This window comes from Ornithorhynchus anatinus, chromosome 10 (assembly GCF_004115215.2).
Source record: "Ornithorhynchus anatinus isolate Pmale09 chromosome 10, mOrnAna1.pri.v4, whole genome shotgun sequence".
Taxonomy (NCBI): domain Eukaryota; kingdom Metazoa; phylum Chordata; class Mammalia; order Monotremata; family Ornithorhynchidae; genus Ornithorhynchus; species Ornithorhynchus anatinus.
In genome coordinates this window covers 7,377,533-7,386,093 of record NC_041737.1, presented here as the reverse complement: position 1 = coordinate 7,386,093, position 8,561 = coordinate 7,377,533, and positions in this window count along the sequence as shown.

Below are 8,561 nucleotides of genomic sequence, written 5' to 3'. Positions count from 1 at the left end.
GCCCCTTCTCTTCCGGTGCCGTGACTGGAGAAGGATTGGAGCTGAATTTGTGTATAACCGCAGTTGGCTTCCTGTATGTCGGCTTCCCTGGGATTGGATGGCTTCAGGACCGTGGGGAACGGGAAAGGGATGCACCCAAGGCCTTCTCCGAATTGCAGTGATTCCCCACCAATTCAAGGGGTTGGCGCTGCGTGACTGACGCTGCTGCTAACAGTAACGATAATACTAATCGCGGGATTGGTTGAGTGCTTACTATATGTCAGGCACTACAGTAGATGAAAGCGAATCGGATTGAACGCGATTCCTGTCCCGCATGGAGCTCACGATCTTCATCCCCGTTTTACAGACGGGGGAACCGAGGCCAGAGAAATGAAGTGACTTAGCCAAGGCCACGCTGTAGACGAATGGCGGAGCCGGGATTAGAACCCGTGACCGTCTGACTCCCAAGTCCACGCTCCAACCGCTACGCCATGCTATGACGACGTTCCTAATAGCCATCCGTCCTGCCAACCGCTCCCCGTAGAACTCTTCGTGGGCCTTGAGCCTTCCAATCCCTCTAACCTCTCCCTTCGCATCCTTGCCGTTTCCCGCCCGCCCACTGTGGAAGGCTCGTGAGGTGGGGCGCGAGGCCTCGGGAAGGTTGACCTGTCGGTCCCCCAGAGGGAATCCTGCCTTGGTAAGGGGCATGTTAGTACCTTGGACTATTTCTTTCAATCTACTTCGTCACCTGTGGACGTAGGCCACGGGTCTCTTTCCCTCTGCTCCCCCTCCCTTCCCCCCCCAACCCTCTGCTCTTCCCCCTCAGCACCGTGCTCATGGGTATATATTATTCATTCAATAGTATTTATTGAGCGCTTACTATGTGCAGAGCACTGTACTAAGCGCTTGGGATGAACAAGTCGGCAACAGATAGAGACGGTCCCTGCCGTTTGACGGGCTTACGGTCTGATCGGGGGAGACGGACGGACGAGAACGACGGCACTAAACAGCGTCGAGGGGAAGAACGTCTCGTAAAAACCGATGGCGACTAAATAGAATCGAGGCGATGTACAATTCATTAACAAAATAAATAGGGTAACGAAAATATATACAGTCGAGCGGACGGGTACGGTGCCGTGGGGATGGGAAGGGAGAGGTGGAGGAGCAGAGGGAAAAGGGGAAAATGAGGCTTTAGCTGCGGAGAGGTGAAGGGGGGATGGCAGAGGGAGTAGAGGGGGAAGAGGAGCTCAGTCTGGGAAGGCCTCTTGGAGGAGGTGATTTTTAAGTAAGGTTTTGAAGAGGGAAAGAGAATCGGTTTGGCGGAGGTGAGGAGGGAGGGCGTTCCGGGACCGCGGGAGAACGCGACCCGGGGGTCGACGGCGGGACGGGCGAGACCGAGGGACGGCGAGGAGGTGGGCGGCGGAGGAGCGGAGCGTGCGGGGTGGGCGGTAGAAAGAGAGAAGGGAGGAGAGGTAGGAAGGGGCGAGGTGACGGAGAGCCTCGAAGCCTAGAGTGAGGAGTTTTTGTTTGGAGCGGAGGTCGATAGGCAACCACCGGAGTCGTTTAAGAAGGGGAGTGACATGCCCAGAGCGTTTCTGCGGGAAGATGAGCCGGGCGGCGGAGTGAAGAATAGACCGGAGCGGGGCGAGAGAGGAGGAAGGGAGGTCGGAGAGAAGGCCGACACGGTAGTCTAGCCGGGATATAACGAGAGCCCGTAACAGTAAGGTAGCCGTTTGGGTGGAGAGGAAAGGGCGGATCTCGGCGATATCGTAGAGGTGAAACCGGCAGGTCTCGGTAACGGATAGGACGCGTGGGGTGAACGAGAGGGACGAGTCAAGGATGACACCGAGATCGCGGGCCTGCGGGACGGGAAGGACGGTCGTGCCATCCACGGTGACGGAGAAGTCTGGGAGCGGACCGGGCTTGGGAGGGAAGATGAGGAGCTCAGTCTCGCTCACGTTGAGTTTTAGACGGCGGGCCGACATCCAGGTGGAGACGTCCCGGAGGCGGGAGGAGATGCGAGCCCGAAGGGAGGGGGAGAGGACAGGGGCGGAGATGTAGATCTGCGTGTCATCTGCGTAGAGATGGTAGTCAAAGCCGTGAGAGCGGATGAGTTCACCGAGGGAGTGAGTGTAAATGGAGAACGGAAGAGGGCCGAGAACTGACCCTTGAGGAACTCCGACGGTTAAAGGATGGGAGGGGGAGGAGGCTCCGGCGTAGGAGACCGAGAATGATCGGCCAGAGAGGTGAGAGGAGAACCGGGAGAGGACGGAGTCCGTGAAGCCAAGGTGAGATAAGGTATGGAGGAGGAGGGGACGGTCGACAGTGTCAAAGGCAGCAGAGAGGTCAAGGAGGATCAGAATGGAGTAGGAGCCATTGGATCTGGCGAGAAGGAGGTCACGGGTGACCTTAGAGAGAGCAGTCTCGGTAGAGCGGAGGGGACGGAAGCCAGATCGGAGGGGGTCTGGGAGAGAATGGGAGTTAAGGAATTCTAGGCATCGATCGTAGACGACTCGTTCTAGGATTTTGGAGAGGAAGGGTAGTAGGGAGATAGGACGATAACTGGAGGGGGAAGTGGGGTCGAGAGCGGGTTTTTTTAGGATGGGGGAGACGTGGGCGTGTTTGAAGGCAGAGGGGAAGGAGCCCTTGGAGATCGAGTGGTTAAAAATAGAAGTTAAGGAAGGGAGGAGGGCAGGGGCGACGGTTTTAAGAAGGTGAGAGGGAATGGGGTCCGAGGCGCAGGCGGAGGGGGTGGCGCTCGCGAGGAGGGAGGAGATCTCCTCTGAGGATACCTCAGGGAAGGATGGGAAAGTAGGGGAGGGGGTCGGTGAGGGGGAGGGGAGAGGCGGAGGGGTGACTTTGGGGAGCTCAGACCCGATCGTGTTGATTTTCGTGAGGAAATAGGTGGCCAGATCATTGGGGGTGAGAGATGGGGGAGGGGGAGGAACAGGGGGCCTAAGGAGAGAGTTAAAGGTCCGGAACGATCGGCGGGGGTGACGGGCGTGGGTGTCGATGAGGGAGGAGAAGAAGCTTTGCCTGGCGGAGGAGAGGGCAGAGTTAAGGCAGGAAAGGATAAATTTGAAGTGTGATTATTATTTATTACCCTATTTATTTTGTTAATGAGGAGCAGCATGGCTCAGTGGAAAGAGCCCGGGCTTTGGAGTCAGAGGTCATGAGGTCGAATCCCAGCTCTGCCACTCGTCGGCTGTGTGACTGTGGGCGAGTCACTTCGCTTCTCCGGGCCTCAGTGCCCTCATCTGTAAAATGGGGATGAAGACCGTGAGCCCCACGTGGGACATCCCGATTCCCCCGGGTCTACCCCGGCGCTTAGAACGGTGCTCGGCACATAGTAAGCGCTTAACGGATACCCACGTTATTATTATTATTATTGTTGTTATCACGTCCCCTTGATTCTCTTTATCTCGACGATGTTGTCTTGCTTTGTTTCGCTGTCTGCCTCCCCCGTTCAGACTGTGAGCCCGTCACTGGGAGGGGTTGTCTCTATCTGTTGCCGAATTGTCCATTCCAAGTGCTTAGTCCAGTGTTCTGCACGTAGTAAGCGCTCAGTGAATACTATCGAATGAATGAATGAATGAATGGACAGGAAGCACAACTAGTCCCTACCCAGAAGCAACTTGAGATCTCAAGTTCTCCGAGGGACAAGCCGAGTCATTATCTGAGAACAAAGTCGCACTTCACTTTCCTCCTTGCTACCGTTTCACCGGACAAGGCAGGGGGTTGAACTAGATGCCCTCGGCTGTCGGCCGAGGCTGGTGGTAGCCAGGCATTAGCCGGAACAAATGGAGCCTTCCCAGAATCCAGCCCAGAACCCATCGTCCAGTCATTGTTTAACCAGCCCGTGTTTGCTTTAGGAATGCCAGCCCGATACCCACTCAAGGCTGGCAGCCGCCCGTGGCCTCGCTCCGTCTGGGGCTGAGATGGGAGTAAACAGACAGGAGCCGCCCCCCCACCCCCCCCCCGCGTGGCGATACTGTGGGGAAGAGAAAGACGTGTTGGCTCCGGGGAGGAGCGTTAGTCTTCCTACCCCATTTAAGCGGCGTGGCCTGGTGGAGTCAAACGTTGGGCCTGAAAGAGGACCTGGTTTCTCATCCCGGCTCTGTCCCTTGTCTCCTGGGTGACCTCGGGCCAAGTCACTTCACTTCTCTGGGCCTCAGTTACCTCATCTGTAAAACGGGAGTCGAGACCGTGAGCCCCATGTGGGACAGGGACTGTGCACCACCTGATTTGCGTGTACCCATCCCACTGCCTAGTTCGTTGCCTAGCATAAAGAAAGGTCTTAACAAATACCCCAATTATTAATTATTATTTAAGATGGAGAGATTGATTTTCCGTGGAAGTGGTGTACTCAGGGAGTTTGCAATAGGATTTAAACTCTTAGGAAACTGGTGAATACAGTCTTTCACATTTTGATTCCAACTGATCCAGTTTTACATGATTTCTTTCACGGTAGGGTAAACACGAAGCTGGGATTACTAATCCAAAACCGGGTTCTGCCTCAGTGGAACGCCTCAAAACGGTTCCACGATGGATTGGCTCATCATGCTCTACAAAAATGGTATTCAGGCTAAATCCTTCAAACTGAGAGGAAAGCAGGGTGCAGTGGATAGATCACGGGCCCGGGAGTCAGAAGGTCATGGGTTCTAACCCCGGCTCTGCCACTTGTCTGCTGTGCGACCCTGGGCAAGTCACTCCACTCCTCTAGGCCTCACTTATCTGTAAAATGGGGATGAAGACCGTGAGCCCCATTTGGGTTGGGGACTATGTCCGACCTGATCTGCTCGTGTCTACCGCAGCGCTTAGTACAGCGCCCGGCACATAGTAAGTGCTTAACGAATGCCACGGGCATCATCGTTGTTATTATAAAAGTGGTTCGCACCGAAGTAGTCCTGCCCCAGATCTTGGGAGGGTCCGTACCGTCAGTCTGTCAATCGCATTTATTGAGCGCTTACTATGTGCGGAGCACAGTACTAAGCCCTTGAGAGAATACAATATTTCACATTCCCTGCCCACTACGCTCTTACCGCCTGAGGTCCGTCTCCCACCTCGTCCGCCTGGAGCAGGAAAAGCAAGAGAGCCCCTGTGACTCCTCGCCAGCCCCTGGACTCTCTGACCCTGGACCCTTTGACCCCGTACCGGAGAGGGCGGAGGAGACGAAACAGAAGCCTCGTGTGGGTTTTCTGTCTAGTTAAAAAAAACGACAGAAATAAATCCTGTGAGGTCAGCAGCGGTTCAAGGAAAGGGAGAACACAGACTGGGGAGTGGCGTGGACAGCGATTGGCCCACGGGGCCGGGGAGGACACATGAAGGGGGTGAAGTCCATCATCTGACTGGCAGGGGGAGGTGGCGCCGTGTTGTGTCACAGTTCGAACCCTTCTGCTAAGGATTCGTAGAATTGCTAGGACTCCCAGAAATTTGTGAAGCGAGTTTGCTTAGAATTAGAGTCTGCTGGGAATCAGAGGGAACTGGGTTCCAATCCCAGCTCCACCACTTTTCTGCTGGATGACCTTGAGTAAGGCACTTCACTTCTCTATGCCTCAGTTACCTCATCTGTAAAATGAGGATTTACCTTATAATAATAATAATGTTGGTATTTGTTAAGCGCGTACTACGTGCCGAGCACTGTTCTAAGCGCTGGGGGAGACACGGGGGAATCGGGTTGCCCCACGTGAGGCTCACAGTCTTCATCCCCAGTTTACAGACGAGGGAACCGAGGACCAGAGAAGTGAAGCGACTCGCTCACGGTCACACAGCTGACGAGTGGCAGAGCCGGCATTCGAACCCATGACCTCTGACTCCCAAGCCCGGGCTCTTTCCACGGAGCCACGTACCTTACGAGCCTCATGTGAGACATGGATTGTATCCAACCTGATTAGCTTGTATCTACCCCGGCATTTAGTACAGCGCTTGGTGCATAGCAAGGGCTTAACAAATACCCCTACATAAAATGATAATAATAATGATCGATATTGATCACCCAACCAAATACCTCTTATGCAATTCACACCCATCAACTGCCCTTGCCACTCTGCTCTGAATAATGAGGGGGACGAACATTTCTGGTCAACGTTTTCAGTGACCACCTCAGCCGCACCATCAGACTAAACGGGTAATAATACTAGCAACGACGGCATTTGTTAAGCGCTTACTATGTGCAAAGCACTGTTGTAAGCGCTGGAGAGGATACAACGTGATCAGGTTGTCCCACGTGGGGCTCTCAGTCTTAATCCCCATTTGACGGATGAGGTCACTGAGGCACAGAGAAGTGAAGTGACTCGCCCGAAGTCACACAGCCGACAGGCGGCTGAGACGGGATTTGAACCCATGACCCCCGACTTCCAAGCCTGTGCTCTTTCCACCGAGCCACGCTAATGGGGCAGTTGGCCGGAGACAAATCCCGGTTGAGAGGCTTGCCCTGTGGGACCCACATAATCCACCTCTGGCCCTCGGGATGGGGAGGGGTGACTTCTGGTAATTATTATGAATATAACAATAAGAACTGTGGTATTTGTTAAGCCCTTAGCTTCTCTGTGCCTCAGTTACCTCATCTGTAAAATGGGGATTAAGACTGTGAGCCTCACGAGGGACAATCTGATTACCCTGTATCTACCCCAGCGCTTAGAACGGAGCTCTGCACATAGTAAGCGCTTAACAAACACCAACATTATTATTATTATTATTATTATTAAGCACTTACTATGTGCCAGGCACCGTAATAAGTCCTGAAGTGGTAACAAGCACATCAGGTTGGACACAGTCCCTGTCCCAGATGGGGCTGACAGTCTTAGACCCCATTTTACAGATGAGGAAACTGAGACCTAGAGAAGTCGACTACTAGGCTTTTTTCATCCCCTCTGGACTGTAAGTTTGTTGTGGGCAGGGAATGTGTCTATTGTTTATTGTCCTCTCCCAAGCGCTTAGTACAGTGCTCTGCACACAGTAAGCACTCAATAGATACGATCGAATGAAATAGGATGAATGAAGCTAAGTGATTTGCCCAAGGTCGCAAAGCAGTTCATTCATTCGGTAGTATTTATTGAGCGCCTACTACGTGCAGAGCACTGTACTAGGCGCTTGGAATGGACAATTCGGCAGCAGACAGAGACCATCCCTGCCCACTGACGGGTTTACAGTTAAGTAGAGGAGCCGGATTAGGAACCCAGGCACTCTGGATCCCAGACCTGTGCTCTTTCACTGGGCCATGCTGCCGTATCAGAATTAAAGAGCAGAATAAATATCTAAAAATGCAAATAACAATTCAAATGCTGAGGACAAAAAGCTTAGGCTATGGGCTTACAGAGCAGGGACAATGCTAGATTTCATATTTTTTATTGCTGGGCACCATAGATATATATACATAACATAAAAACTGTATTAAAGAGCGGTAAGTACCTGATGAAAGAAGGACTTGAGGCAATATTGCCAAGAGGCCTTCACAGCCCTAGACAATTTTGAACCGGCGCTTCAGATTTCCCCAAGCTCCACATTATTATGTGCCTTAGGACAGTGAGACTGGGAAGTAGAATTCTTCACATATGGAAAAGTAAAACGGGAAAAGGGAAGAAAAGAGAAGGAAATGGAAAAGCGGCCCTAGGAGGCAGACCCAAACGTTTATTGTATTTCAGCCAAAGAGATCGGTGAGAGAAATAAACAGTAAACCTCTCGCCCGTTAGACGGAAGTCAGAAGAAAACAGATCCGAAATAAGAACAGAGAATAACAGAATGGAGTCTGTAAATTCCTTATGGGCAGGAAACTTGGCTTATTCTGTTGTATTTTACTCTCCCAAGCGTTTCCTATAATGCTCTGCACATACTATCATTTCCTCTAGCCACACTTTCATTCACTGATTCGTTCAACGGCATTTATTGAGCGCTTACCATGTGCAGAGCACTGCACCAAGCGCTTGGGAGAGTACAATATAACCATAAACAAACACATCCCCTGCCTCAGTGAGCTTACAGTCTAGAGGGGGAGACAGGCATTCATATAAATCGTGGCGCAGTGGAAAGAGCCCGGGCTTTGGAGTCAGCGGTCGTGGGTTCGAATCCCGGCTCGGCCACTTGTCAGCTGTGCGACTGTGGGCGAGTCACTTCGCTTCTCGGGGCCTCAGTCCCCTCACCTGTAAAATGGGGATGAAGACCGTGAGCCCCACGCGGGACAACCTGATTCCCCCTGCGTCTACCCCAGCGCTTAGAACAGGGCTCTGCACATAGTAAGCGCTTAACAGATACCAACGTTATTATTATTATAAGTACATAAATTCCAGACGTGTACATATTATAGCTGAAGCCGCGTGGCTCGGCGGAAACAGCACGGGCTTGGGAGTCAGAGGACGTTCATTCGATAGTATTTATTCAATAGTATTTGTTGAGCGCTTATTATGTGCAGAGCACTGTACTAAGCGCTTGGAACGTACAAATCAAATCCTAACTCTGCCACTTGTCTGCTGCGTGACCTTGGCCAAGTCACTTAACTTCTCTGTCCCTCGGCTACCTTATCTGGAAAACGAGGATTAAGACCGTGAGCCCCACGTGGGACCACCTGATGCCCCTGTATCTCCCCC